This window comes from Lagenorhynchus albirostris, chromosome 2 (genome assembly GCF_949774975.1).
Source record: "Lagenorhynchus albirostris chromosome 2, mLagAlb1.1, whole genome shotgun sequence".
Classification (NCBI taxonomy): domain Eukaryota; kingdom Metazoa; phylum Chordata; class Mammalia; order Artiodactyla; family Delphinidae; genus Lagenorhynchus; species Lagenorhynchus albirostris.
In genome coordinates, this window is record NC_083096.1 from 177,963,172 (window position 1) to 177,978,607 (window position 15,436).

Genomic DNA, 15,436 nt, shown 5'->3' on the forward strand with positions numbered 1-15,436 from the left:
CTGGGGTCGGTCTAATGGAGAAACCTGGGGACCTCAGACCCCTACCTACATAAGGGCCTAAAGAATATTTCCTCGCATGTGTCCTGTGATCCCCAGTTTCAAAGAATTTTCCCCTTCCTTCTTGTAAAACACAACACCCTTTGAGATGGGTTCTGTTATTCATTTTATAGACCAGGAAGCCACTTTCCCTGAGATCGCCTTTTTCTTCTGCTTACCCTTAGTAACTCCGCTTGTGCTTCCGGCCGGCACAGTGGGTCACCTCCTCCGGAAGCTTCCCCGACCAGCTTCAGTGAGTTGGCCATCTCCTCTGGGATGAATGCACCATACTGTAGTGGCCTGGTCCTCTGTCTCCCTCCACAGTTAGACTAATTATGAGCTCACTGAGGGCAGCAACCCGCCTTTGACCTCCAGTCCCAGGGGCCCAGCATAGGGCCTGGCTCAGAGGGTGCTCAGGAAATGTCGGATTTATTGACCTTGATCACCAGCTGACTCAAGGCCCCTCTGCTGCCCCCCGGGGCTCCCCAGAGTTGGCACCCCCGCTCAACTCTCACATGGGCACCTGCTGGGCCTCAGGAGGGAGTACAGAACGTGGGCAGGCCTGGCTCAGCTGCCAGTCTAGGGCCTGCGGACAGAGGATCTGGGTCTGGGAGTGGAACAGCTGGGCAGCTCCTGTGGGCTGAGCCCCTTTCAATGCTCCGACTTTCTGTCCTGAGGGGCTGGCACCGTGAATTTAACAGCATCAGACCCAAACCAGCCACGTCTGCCCTTGACTCGTCCCTCACCCCAGGCACTGGGGGCTCCACGTGGGCCTGCCTCGGAAGAACCAGCGAAGCTCTGGGCAACTTGCGTTGGATTTTGGCCAGGAGACCTGGGGGCATGAGAGGGAGGGCTCCCTGGGCCCTGAGGGTGGGTCTATCTGGGCCATGGCCGTGAGCCTTAGGACGGACAAGCGGCTTTACCTCTCTAGGTCCTTGAAGGTCAGATAGGGTCCTCCCTGCTCTCCTATTTCTCAGGGTTGTCTGTCAGTGTGGATGGATTTTAACCATCCTATTTATACCCTTTGGAAGGAAGTCCATGAAAGTACACGTTCATAATGTCATCATTGTCGGTAGTGACAGTAAAGTAGGGCCCCTCACCTCTTCACCGTGCTGTGGATTCACAAAGAACAATGCACTTTCACACACGCCGTCACATCCAAGCCTTAGAACAACGCTGAGGGTAGACAGGGAAATAATAATAGTAATAGCAATCGCTCCACTGGCTGCAGCACTGCGCTGAGTGCTTTATCCTGGCACATGGGGTCTTCTGAGGCTCAGACACCCTCCTCTTGGCAGGTCTCCTGCCCAGTGGCTCGGAAGAGGTCATCCCCACCACCTCCCAGCCTCATCTCCCTAGAGCCGGTTGATGTGCTCCAACACTCAGCCCACCAAAACAAAACCCATTGTCCTGATGTGGAAACTGAGGCTCGGGGCGGGGAGGAGTGTGTGGCGGGGAAACAAGTCTGGGGTTCAAGCCCTGCTCTGCCTCAAACTCCCCAGGGGATCCTTGGCACACCCCTCCCCTTTGTGGTCCTCAGCCGCTCCCCACCATCTGTGTAATGGGCCAGGCAGGGCATTTGACTGAATGATTGTTGAGGGTTCTTTGGCTTCATCCAGTTAAGCAGTATCTTCTGAGCACAAAGACCCTGCCAGGCACTGCCCTAGGTGCTGGAGACACAGGGATGGGAGACAACCACATGAGTGCTGCCTTCATGGAGATTACAGTCCGTGGGGAAGACGTGAGGCAACGAGGAAAGGGAAACCAGGTAGTGAGCAGCCCTGTGAGGCCGATAGGACAGGGGACAGTGACAGTAACCAGGGGCTTCCATGGGGGTGTGGTCAGGGCTTTCTGGGAGGTGACATTAGTCTGAATGACAAGAGCAAAGGAGGAGACCTTGCCTACAGGCAGCATCAACCTCCAACTCTGACCATCTGAGGTCATGCGGCCAGGAAGTGACAATGGTGAGACTTGAACCTGTGTCTGGGGGCTCCCATCCCTTTCTAGGGAGCCACTGGGCCTAAGCTGGCTGGGCCCTGTGGGAAGTGGGTCAGCGTGCTGGTTAAGACTGATGCCCAGGGCTTCCCTGGTGGCGCAGTGGTTGAGAGTCCGCCTGCCGATGCAGGGGACACGGGTTCGTGCCCCGGTCCGGGAAGATCCCACATGCCGCGGAGCGGCTGGGCCCGTGAGCCATGGCCGCTGAGCCTGCGCGTCCGGAGCCTGTGCTCCGCAACGGGAGAGGCCACAACAGTGAGAGGTCCGCGTACCGCAAAAAAAAAAAAAAAAAGACTGAGGCTTGGTTTTGAATCTTGGCTCCACTGCTTACGAGTTTTTTCCTTCCTCATGCCGTAGTCTGGAAACTCTCCAGGCCGTCAGCTGGGGCACTTGTAAGGCCCAGCTTGTTTGTTTTCCTTCTCTTTGGAATCACTGTCCAGTCAAAGGGTATGACCTGCCCAGGGTTTCAAGGGAGGCACTGATGCAGCCAGAACTGGAACTCGGGGCTCCGGACTCTTGGCACAGTGCTCCGTCCTCTGCCCATGACCCCATGGCAAGTGGTGGTGGTGGGGTCCCTTTGCTCTGGGCTCAGCTGTGGGGAGTCCAAGTCCTCTTGGGCCAGAGGTGATGGATATGGGATGGAGAGTCCAGATCCCTGGCTTCACAGAGCCAACCCAGAGGCTACTCCAGGGCAGAGCTTCTGTCTCTTTCCAATAAAACAGCAGCCTGTAAGTCAGCATCAGGACAAGCCATGTGCCATCTCATATAAATCCCACAACCCCCTGGTGGGACACCATCCATTTCACAGATGAGGAAACCGAGGCTCAGAGAGGCGAAGGAGCTTTCCCCAGCTTCCACCGTGGGAAGGTGGCTGAGCTGGAATTCGAACCCAGGTCTGCTGATGTCTCACACACACACACACACACACACACACACACACACACACACACACACGCTTATTTGACTAAGCACGGCTCAGTGCCAGGCAGGAGCACAGTCTCGGCTCTGCAGGAGCTCAGTCAGGTCAGGCGGCAGATGCTAGACCAACAGCAAATAAACCTCTCCCTTACCGTAGACATCAGGTAGCTCATTCTCAAAAGGTTTTGACACAAAAGTTACCTTCTCAGTGAGACTTACCTGGACAGACATCTTATCTAAGTCTTCACCTGCCTCCCCTTCTTGGCTTTGTTGTTGTCGTTGTTGTTTTTCTCCTTGGCACTTATTTAAAATACCATATTCTTAATTTATTTATCTTGATTATTTTCCATCTCTCCCACTGGATCAGGAGTTAGCAAACTATGGCCCATCAACTCTGGCCCACTGCTATTTATGGACGGCTGGTGAACTAAATGGTTTTTACATTCTTAAATGGTTTAAAAAAAAGAATAGTATTTCATGACATGTGAGAATGATATGAAGCCCAAATTTCAATGTCATAAATAAAGTTTCATTGGAACATGGCCATGCTCCTTCATTTATGCGTGTCTATGCTGCTTTCACGCTATAAGGGCAGAGTTGAGCAGTGAGCGCAGAGACTGTATGTGGTGTTCTCATTGCAGCCCACTGCTTGTGTGCCCGGCTTCCTGCAAGTGGTGGCAATGGGGTTATGACTTGATTTTTCCTCTTGGCCCACAAAGCCTAAATATTTACTATCTAGCCTTTTACAGAAATTTGCTGACCCCCGCATTAGAATGCAAGCTTCAAGGGCAGTGGCTTTTTGTCTATTTACTCACTACTGTGGCCCCTGCATCTAGAACAGTGCTTGGACGTCTGCTGCTGGACGTGATGGAGCAAGAGGACCAGATTTACCCTCCCACCTTAAAGTGCTAGAAAACTGGACAAAAATCTATGAAACAATGGTTTTCAACATTGGGCAACGGGCAGGACAGAACAGTGATCCCTAAGAGAAGGAAAACATAAGGTGAGTCCTACGATTGCTCCCAGCTTACCAGTTAGAGAAAGGTACCAGGCCAGAGCATAGGGAAGGCAAAGAGGAAGGCAAGTGGAGTCTGGTGGTCTCCCTGAATTGAGGAGACACAACTAGAGTTCAGGGAGGCCAAGTGACCAGAATTTGTGGGGCAAAATAAAGAAGAGGAAGTTGATGCACAGAGAGTGCATGCAGAGATGTGAGAAGGGGTTCCCTCCAGCACCAGCCAGAGTTGGGAAGACCTCCCTCTACATGGGGCATTAGGTAGAGTCCTTGGAAAGGCATTGCCTTAGCAGAGGGGCCAAGTGAGTCCTAGACTAAGGCTACTCTAAACTAATGCTAACAAAGTTAAAAAACAAGCCTTCTTCGATGGTATCAAGCCAATTGCATGCAACCTAGCTGTCTCTTGGAAATAAGCCAGCAATATTTAAAGGCATACAACCAAATCCAGTCCTCAACAGTGTACAATTTTAAATGTTGGTTGAACAAATAAGTACATGGAAGGTGGATGGTGGGAGCCAGTTTTCTTGTGGTTGGAGAGGGAGGTTACAGATAAGCAAGGAGGGGAAGTTAGAATGAACTCTGTGGATTCGAGTTGGAGACATCAGTATGAAGTCATGTTTAGTGTAATGTAGATACAGATGGATAGATGCAGAACTAATTACAGACATGTGTGTATCCATGGGTTATGTCTGCTGAGAGGGCCTAGAAGCAATGATAGGCTAGTAGCAGCAAGAAAGGTCCCAGCTGGACCTTGGTTTTTAATACCATTCTCCAATTAAAAAAAGAGAATGGAAATCTAGGACCAGAGTGGGGAAAATATAAGATGAGCAAGACCATCTTTCAGTACCACAAAGTAAGGAAGAGCTCCAAAAACAAAAGTATGGGGCATATCACAGGGACACAGGAACTAACCTGAAAGAACTCCCAATGGCCAAAGCTGGATCAATTTGGACAATAAAATAGTGTAGTGTTGAACTGTAATTCAAAGTATAAAATAAATATAAATGAGTCCATACTGATGTAAACACATGACTGAATAAATAAACAAAGGGGGAGAAGAGGTAAATCTGTCTTACAGAAGAATTCCAATAATATATGTAGATATTCTTCCTACAGGAGGTAGTTCCCATCCTTCTGAGGGTGGGTTAGACTTAGTGATTTGTTTTCAGAGAATAGAGTAGGGAAAGGAAAAAATAGTAACTTTACAGTGGAGAAACCTGGTGAACACCACCTTAACCAAGTGAAGAAGCTTAACGTCACTGGTGATAGCATTTGGATATCATCTAACTCCTAATATGATGTGATGAGAAGGGCACCTCACTTTGGTGGTATTCTTTCCCCAAACTCCAATCTAATCATGAGAAAAACAATTTAAGAATCCAGGTATTCTCTAGGATACCTGGCAAGTACTCCTCAACACCATCAAGGTCAGGAAATAAGAGATTAAGAAATTGTCACAGACCAGAGAATACTGCGGAGACAAGACAATTAAATTCAATGTAATACTCTGGATTAGATCCTGGAATAGAAAGAGGACATTAATGAAAAAGCTGGTGACTCCAAAATGTAGTCTGAAGTTTAGTTAATAGTAATATGTCACTGTCAGTTTCTTAGTTTTGACAAATATATCATGGTAATGGAGGATGCTGACAATGGGGGAAAATGAGTATGGGGTGTATAAGAACTCTCTGTACTATCTTCAACTTTTTTGGTAAATCTAAAATTATTCCAAAGTTTAAAGTTTATTTCTAGGGCTTCCCTGGTGGCGCAGTGGTTGAGAATCTGCCTGCTAATGCAGGGGACATGGGCTCGAGCCCTGGTATGGGAAGATCCCACGTGCTGCGGAGCAACTAGTCCCCTGAGCCACAATTACTGAGCCTGCGCATCTGGAGCCTGTGCTCTGCAACAAGAGAGGCTGCGATAGTGAGAGGCCCTCGCACAGAAACGAAGACCCAACACAGCCATAAATTAATTAATTAATTAATTATTTTTTTTTAAAGTTTATTTTTAAAATGTCCAGCATCTAATAAAAATTACCAGGCAATAAAGAAGGAGAAAAATATGACCCATAACCAGGAGAAAAATCAATCAATAGAGATAAACTCAGATGATACAACTGGCTGACAATGGCTTTAGAACAACGATTATTAATATACTCTTCATGTTTAAGAAGGTAGAGGAAAGCATGTACGCAATGAGAGAAATAAAAAATATAAGTGCTCATCAATATCAAAAAAACAAACTACCTAATGAAAAAAATGGGCAGAAGACCTAAACAGACATTTCTCCAAAGAAGACATACAGATGGCCAAAAGGCACATGAAAAGATGCTCAACATCACTAATTATTAGAGAAACACAGATCAAAAATACAATGAGGTATCATCTCACACCAGTCAGAATGGCCATCATCAAAAAGTCTACAAACAGGGCTTCCCTGGTGGCGCAGTGGTTGAGAGTCTGCCTGCTGATGCAGGGGACACGGGTCCGTGACCTGGTCTGGGAAGATCCCACATGCCGTGGAGCGGCTGGGCCCGTGAGCAATGGCCACTGAGCCTGTGCGTCCGGAGCCTGTGCTCCACAACAGGAGAGGCCACAACAGTGAGAGGCCCGTGTACCGCAAAAAAAAAAAAAAAAAAAAGTCTACAAACAATAAATGCTGGAGAGGGTGTAGAGAAAAGGGAACCCTCTTGAACTGTTGGTGGGATGTAAATTGATACAGCCACTATGGAGAACAATATGGAGATCCTTAAAAAAATAAAAATAGAATTACCATATGACCCAGCAATCCCACTACTGGGCATATACCCTGAGAAAATCATAATTCAAAAAGACACATGGGGCTTCCCTGGTGGCGCAATGGTTGAGAGTCCACCTGCTGATGCAGGGGACACGGGTTCATGCCCCGGTCTGGGAAGATCCCACATGCCGCGGAGCGGTTAGGCCCGTGAGCCATGGCCGCTAAGCCTGTGCGTCCGGAGCCTGTGCTCCGCAATGGGAGAGGCCACAACAGTGAGAGGCCCGCGTACCGCAAAAAACACCCAAAAAACCAAAAAAACACATGATCCCCAATGTTCATTGCAGCACTATTTACAATAGCCAGGACGTGGAAGCAACTTAAATGTCCATCGACAGATGAATGGATAAAGAAGATGTGAAAAAAAAAAAAAAGATGTGGTCCATATACAATGGACTATTACTCAGCCATAAAAAGGAATGAAATTGGGTCATTTATAGAGATGTGGATGGACCTAGAAACTGTCATACAGAGTGAAGTAAGTCAGAAAGAGAAAAACAAATACCATATATTAACGCATACATGTGAGATCTGGAAAAATGGTACAGTTGAACCTATTTTGCATGGCAGGAATAGAGACACAGACATAGAGAACGGACATGTGGACATGGGGTGGGAGTGGGGGGGTGGGATGAAATGGGAGAATGGGACTGACATATATACACTACCATGTTTAAAACAGATAGCTAGTGGGAACGTGCTGTACAGCGCAGGGAGCTCAGCTCGGTGCTCTGTGGTGACCTAGCTGGGTGGGTTGGCAGGGTGGAAGGGAGGTCCAAGAGGGAGGGGATATATGTATACATACAGCTGATTCCCTTCATTGTACAGCAGAAACTAACACAACATTGTAAAGCAACTATACTCCAATTAAAAAAAATATATAAGAAGTGCTCAAATTAAACTTCTGGAGATGAAAAATGCAATATCTGGAGTGAAAAATACACTGGATGCAAATAACAGCAGTTTAGACAGTGCATTGCTGAAGAAAATATCAGTGACCTTAAAGTCACAGTAATGCAATAGAAATGATCAAAAATGAAATATAGAGGGGGAAAAAACGACTGGTGGGGGGAAACCCAACAGAGCCTCAGTGGCCTGTGGGAAAACATCAAGAGGTCTAACATATGTATAATTGAGTTCTAGAAGGCCTTGTGGGGACGGAAAAGATATTTGAAGAAATAATGACTACATTTTTACAAAATTTGATGAAAATTATAAACCCACAAATCTGAAAAGCTTCATGAACCCCAAGCAGAAGAAACCTGAAGAAAACCACACCTAGGAACATCACAGTCAACTTACTGAGAACCAGTGATGAAAGAACAGTGCCTGGCACAAATATTCCATAAATATTTGTCATTATTGAAATGAATGAAAATAACAAATACATAGAATGTCAAATAAAAGTTATGGAGAGCAATAAATCAGGATAAGGGGAAATGGGAGTGCCAGACCCCAAGGAAGGAGGTATGCTCATTTCTATAGTGTGGTTCGAATAACGTGACATTTGAGCAGAGCCTGAAGGAGGTGATGGAGCAAGTTGCCTGGATATCTGGGGATGGAGACCCCAGGTAGGAGAACAGCACCATAGGGGGCAAGATTGGAAGTAAGAGACTGTTTAGGAGGCCATTGTAATAATCCAAAGGAAAGTGATGGTGATTCAGACTGGGAAGCATCCATGAGGATGTTGAGAAGTGGTTAGAGACACCAGAATTTGCCAAGGGTTTGGGTGTGGGTTAGAGAGAAAGGGAAGTAAAGGAAGACTGTAAAGTGTTTGGCCTGGGCAGTTAGAGGAATTGTGTTGCCATTTATAAGAAGGGAAGACTTGGTGATGAGCAGGTTTGGCGTGGGGTGAGGATCAGAGACAGCAGATATATGGCCATCTCCTCCTATCATAGTGGCAGACATCACCAATGGATCACTGCACTCTTTCTCATGGATCTTCTCAGCGTAGTGCATTGAGTGGCCCTTATTAGTTCACTTAGGAGGCATTGGGTGTAGCCATTGAGAGTTTGAGTTTGGGGGCCTGGTTCCCTGGCTTCAAATCCTGCCTCCACCACTAAATAGCTGATGACTTTGGGCAAATTACTTCATTACTCTGAGTCTCAGTTTCCTTATTTGTTAAATGTTTCTGAATTTCCTAGTTTCTTAGTATATTAAGTGGGTACTACTTGGCACTTATTCAATTTTTGTGAAGGTTTGATAAGAGAATGTATAAAAACCCCTACACACAGTGCCTGCAACAGAGTAAGGGCCCCATAAAGGGTGGCTGGCACAGGCCAGCACGATTATCTACCAGTTCACTGGTACTTTGCCTGAGGAAGGGCCCCAGGAAGCGGTGAGCAGGGGACAGGGGAACCCAGGAACAGGAGCCCAGGTTTGATCCCTGCCCTATATAGGTCCTTAACCAGAGCTCTGGAGAACCCCGCGTGGGCCCAGATGAAAACTCTGCCATTTTTGGACAGAGTGGGCTGTCGTTGAAATATGAGAAGTCCCTGTTGAAAAATGTCCCTGCTGTGAGCACTGCTGGGTGGATTAGCTGGCATTCCTTCTCCTCCATTGAGTGGAGTCACAAGCTAATAAATATTTCAGAATTGGCTGTATTCAATCCAGCCCTTGTCCCGTTTGACGTCTGTTCTCTCAGCTTTCAGAAGGAGACAGGTGCAGAAGGATGAAAAGGGATTTAATTACTAAACATCCCCAATTCCCGATATGCAAACACATGCTGTCCTGTACACACACCTCCTCACACGGTCACGCAGACCCCATGTGCTCCCACATGGGTGCGGGCACAGCCCTGGGCACACGTGTCCCCTAGGGGCCCGAGGCACACCCCAGCCAAGGGATCTGCCAGGGCAGTGCTGTGTTCACACATCATGCCTGCACACACGAGCCACATATAAGCACACTGGCAAAAAGGACATGTGGACAACCACGTGCCAGACGTGGATACGGGAGCTGTGGGTGTTAACAGGAGTGTGTTTACTGTCGATGTGTGTGGATGTTCACGTGCAATGCATTTATAACATGTGCTCACACCTATGTGCATGTACCCAATAATATAGTCACGCACATGTAGGTATCTACACGTATGTATGTGTGATGTGTTTCTGATAAAAGGAGAATTTAAAGGCCCTGTCATTGTCAAGCCATACTGTAGGGGAAAATGAGGTACTTTAGGTGAGAAGACAAACGGAAGCGGAGCATATGGGCCTTTCACACTGGAAACTTCTATTTTCCTTGACACATTATTGAGCATGTGCACACAACACATAAACTCACACCTGTGCACACGGGCCTGCAGGTCCACATCCGTTCCGGGCCCAGAATGTACGCCTTCTCCCCTGTTCAGAGACTATACCATGCACACTCACAGTGGTGAGTGACACACACACACGCACACACACTCACCCCTCTGCTGGGCATCTCAATTCTTTCCTCGTCTCTGAGAACTCACCCAGCCTCCTGCTGCGTGCACTTTGGGCGGCTGGGAGACTCAGAGGCCTGGGGAAACAGGGGTGTTTCCAAAAATGCTTGACCGGGGATCTGGCCGTGATGAGGAGAGAGGAGGTCATGCCTCTGGATCCCATCTTAGGTGGTGGGAGGCAGGGGCAGGAGGGGGAGGGATGGTTGGGACGGAGAGGCAAAACTCCGGAGTCAGGATTCTGACTAGCAACCTTCAGATTCCCCGACATCCATCCTCAGGGCTGGCCCCCCTGGCCCAGGGGACCAGGCCCCACCTCAGGTTCTGGGGACCTCATGGCTAAGACCCCACCTGAAGATTTGAGAAGCCCAGGTAGCTCGCACCTGCTTTGTCCCCATCCACAACTTTGCTTATGCATTGATGGAATAGCCAGTAAGCACCTTCACAGCGTCAGGCAAGACCTGAGGAATGCTATTTGCTCTGTGCTAGTGAGCAACCCCTAAGGGCCAGTATCTCACTGAGCACCAAGTACCACCCAGGCCAGGCCCATGGGTTACTTAGCTTCAGCCCTGGGTCAAGCAGAACCTAACCTTGATTTTTTTCCAAGAAGGGCCGTTGCAAGCTGACAGGAGTTGGGAAGGATTGGGGCTTTCAAATAACCAATCAGTGGGTCCTGTGGAAATGTATGCAGATGAAAGATGCAAATCAGCACTGAGTCTTTTTGCATCTGCAACCAGCTCCGCCAGCCCTAGGTGAGCACTCCCTTCCCTTTGACAGGAAGGGTGGGAGCTCCAGGGGCAGCAGGAAGCAGGCCTCTGGCTGGAGGTCTGAGGTCCCCACCTGCTGGCCTGGGGGGCATCCCTACCTTCCCCTCCCCCTCACCACTGCCAGGCCCAGCTAGCTCCCCTGCTTGGGAGTGGGGGTTCCCCCTCCTCCTGTCCCAGCCTCGGGTGGCCCTGTCCACACTCAGTCACACCCTCTCACACCTGTTTTTAGTCCAACACAAACTCAGCCATGCACAAATGCACACTAATATATATACCTCTATACACATCTGCAACTCATTTATGCAATCATTTGTGTTACCGGCTCACATATGTGCTCACAGACTCATTGTACGCACTCATCTTTGCACATTCTCACTTGTATAAATATACAGTGTGATGTATACACATTCATATCTTTGTATTTGTACATTCTTATGCACTTAGTCCTTAGTACACTTGTTCACACATGTGCACATCACTTACACGTGTTAACATACACCCCTACGTATACCTGCACACACCTCTCCTTGACCTCTTGAGAGCCCATGGATCTGGGTCCCATGGAGGCCCAGAGCCCAGGATACTGGGAGAGGTAGGGGGGTGGGGCCGTAGCGTGGGCCAAGTGCCCCCGCTGGAGGGCCCAATTCCTGAAGGCAAGGTCAAGGACCCAGCCCGGCCCCTTGCGGGCTTCCCTGTAAGAATGGGGACCCCTACCATAAACACCCCCAAGAGCCCCTGGGACAGGCAGGAGGGCAGGATCTCCCGGGATAATGCCTCCCTCAGGAAGTGGTAATTGCGGGATAGAGAATTAGATAATCAGCATCGCCAGGAAGTGGGGCTGTGCCTGCGTTGCCTTTGTTCTTAGAATGAGCGAGCCGGGGATGGGTGCGAAGGAACCCAGCCAAGCTTGGGGGTGGCTGGGAGGGGGCGCGCAGCACCCTCATCCTTCATCTGCTGCACAGTAGGTGCCACTAGCTACTAAGAGTAAGGCAGCCCTGTCATTCCCCGAGCCCACCGTGGGGGCGTCCCTGGGGAGCCAGCTGGGCCTTGGAGGGGGCTGGGAACCACCTCATTTCCTCGCACCTGAGCCCCATCCCTTACTTCCCCTGGGCCTTCCAATCCACCACTGTGCACCAGAGAGAGCCCAGGAATCAGGTAGACCTGAGTTCAAATCCTGACACTTTCACTTATTAGATGTGTAACCTTGGTGAGTCCCCAAACTCTTCAGGCCTCAGCTGCTTCCCTGTGACCCTGCCTGCAGGTACGATGCTCCTTCCCGGCTCGCCGGGCACTAAGGACAGTGCCCACACCCAGAGCTGACCCTGTTCCCGGGCTGCGAGGAGGACCTTGCATGCAGTTTCATTGAATCCTCCCCCGAACCCCATGAGGCCAGTTCCCATTCTATAGATGGGGAAACTGAGGCATGGGGAGGCCATATGATTGTCTGGGGTCACACATTAGTAAGTGGCAGAGCCTAGGTTTGAGCCCAGATGTCTGTGACTCCAGGGCCCATGAGTTCGACCTCCAGCAGTCTGTCACCCCTTGTCTGCCTGCATCTCCCCCCCTGGGGGATGGAAGAGCCCCACAGTCTTCTTGACACACCTCCAAGGAGACTTTGCTTGAAGAGCATCACCTAAGGAAATGAGGCAGTCACACTGGAGTTTAGGAGTGGGTGGGCCACCTTTTCCAGCTTCTCCTTGATCCCCATCTGCATCACCGCCAGGTGCACCGCCGTTTGCCCCCAGGCCTGCAGCCGTACTCACACACTTGTGAGAGCTTCCTTGTGCCAAGGGCCCTCCTGTGTGTGCCAACGTCCACAGCCAGAACGCCCTTCAGAAGAGTCTTCCCACTTGATCTCTCAGGCTGTCCCTTCCCGGCCTTGGATGGAGGGAGTACCTTCCACCCCTGGGGCAGTTGGTATTTTATATCCATTACAGCCCCAGTCCCATTGCACAGATGCAATCACTGAGGTCAGGGATGGGCAGAGGCTTTTCCGAAAACCTTCTCTGAGCCTTGGTTTCCACTTCTGTGACATCAGGGGTTTGAACTTTCCCCCCTCCCTTCTCAGAGCCTCCTGTCTTCACCCCCATAGGCATCTGGTGCCTCAAAGCCAAGTTCAGAGTGACAAGGAAGCTTTCCCGAAGCACAGGGGCACTAAACTCTCCCCCAGACCCTGCAAAGATGGGCCGATCATGACCCGGTTGTGGGGCATTTGCTCCTTCCCTGACTTCACCATCCTATCCTCCACCTGTCTGGTATCACATGGGCAGAGCACTGGAGCAGAAGTCCCAGCCAGGATGGCGTCCTGACTGTACCATGTCTCACCTCTGACCTGGAACAGGAGAACTTGGCACCCAGCACACAAGGCGTGACTCACTTCCTTTCCCTTCACAAGCCTCAGTGTTCTCATGCGTAAAACGAGGATAATGATGCTACCTTTCAGGAGCTCAGAGGCTACGGGGTAGACAAATTAACTGGCACAGGAGCGTGGTAAGTGCCACTGTCAGCTCCGCTCTTAGTGCATCCTTTGTGAGCCCAGACTGTGGGCCTGGCCCTATTCTGAGCCCTTCACCTGCCCCCTCCTCCAGCCCCAGAAAAATCCTACAGGGCAGGTACTCTTAGCACCCATCTACTGTTCCCTCTGCCTGGAATGCTTTTCCCCCACATCTGCCTGGCTGATAACCTCTTTTGGGGATTGACCTCTTGTCTCAAGTTGTAACCCCCTTGCCTACTTCCCTCCATATCCCACTAAGTATTTAATTCTTTTATGTTGATTGTTGTCTGTCTCTTACACTAGGATGTGAGCTTCAGGGTGCAGGTGCAGAAGAGATTTGCATCTCTTTTGTTCACTGCTGCTTTTCTAGCACGCTTAGCACATAGCAAGTCCTCAGTAAATATTTAGCAAGTAGACACCCATTTTACAGATGAGGAAACTGAGGCCCAGAGAGGTTCTGTGAGCCTCCAATGGGTGGTAGGGCCAGAGTGCAGCCTTCTCAGGGCTCCCCAGCCCTATGAGAAGCCCACCAGTTCAGTCCTGGCCTGGGGACTGTTTCCCCTCTGCCCTGCTCTAGGTGGCAGTGGTGGTGGGCAGAGAGTCCCCTGCACCCCCACCCTGTCCCTCCTACCCTCCTTCAGGGACCAGAGGCTGGGAGGGGCCATAGGGGGGCGGGAAGGACCCTGATCCTTCCCCTTCCCCCTTCAGGGCTGCCTGCTCCCCCAGCCCCAGGCTGGAAATCTGACACCCAAGGCCCATCTGCTGCCCTCCTGTCCTCCTGCCCCTGGAGGCCGCTGGCCCAGCGGCTGTGGAGCAGTGATTGTTCGGGGCTGAATGGCCAGGCCTGGTGCCCATGCCAGGTGCACCATTGTGAAGGCCCTGACACCTGCCTGGCGGGGCGCAGGCCCTGCTTGGCTGAGAGAGCCACACCCCCGCCTCCCAGGATGGGGCTGGGGGCCAGGCTCCTGCTGCTCCCTGCAGGGCAGAGCACCCACGACACCCGAGTCGCCACCCTGCTCGTGTCTGTCTTCCACCCCTTCCACCCCCTCCACCTCTCTACTCCTCTCTTTGCCTCTCAGCCCCGTGGGAGCACAGCCTGGGGTGGGGTGGGGGGAGTCAGTGAGGCAACTTCTTACTGTCTGTGACGGGCAAGAGCCACAAGTTCCCTGAGCCTCAGTTTCTCTCATCTGTAGAATGGGGATAGTTAGAACCCACCACAGAGGAGCATTAGGAAGACCATAGACTGTAGTCCACGGGCCATCCTTAACATATTGTGGGTGACAGAGAAAAGCGAGTGTTATTACTAAGACCTAGCAGTGTGCAGACGGGAACCCAGGGGAGCCAGTCTCAGCCCCCAGCAGGCCCAGCTCAGGGAGCCCCCAGCCCGCCCCGCTGCATGCCTCCCCTTGCCTGGCCTCCCGCCCGCTCTATGAAAATTTAATGCCGGGTAATGACAGTCTGGGCTAATGAAAGAGGCTTCTCTTCTGGCAAAAAGAGAAAAACAAACAAAAATCAACAACCTGCAAGGGGGCATTAACTTTTCATGAGATGCTCTCCCCACTGACACCCCACCCCCCCTGCTCTGGCTCACCCGGGCAGCGCCAAGCCCCCTCCTTCCTTCCTTCCCTCTGGGCTGGGCAGCCTGGGCTGAGGGTGGGGCAAGCTCGAGGGGGCCTGGCTCTTTGGGGGACATCTTCCACGAGGCATCTGCCAGCCCTGGGGATGGGAGGGGAGGCACTGAGGAGCCCGCGGAGGGCTCTGGGATGGGGCCCCAGCCCAGAGAATCTTCTCTGGGCCGTGGGCGGGGTGTGGGGTTGAAGGGGGGCAAAATCCAGAATGGGTAGGAGAGAAGAGGAAGGACTCAGGGCCCCCCAGCTATCTGCCAGCAGCCTCCTGTGCAGAGAGACGCTTCCCCAGCTCGGCTGTCTCTGCTGCCAGCTGGACTGGAAGTGCTAGAGAAAAGGGCATGAAGCATCTTCTGCTCTCTTTCCCTC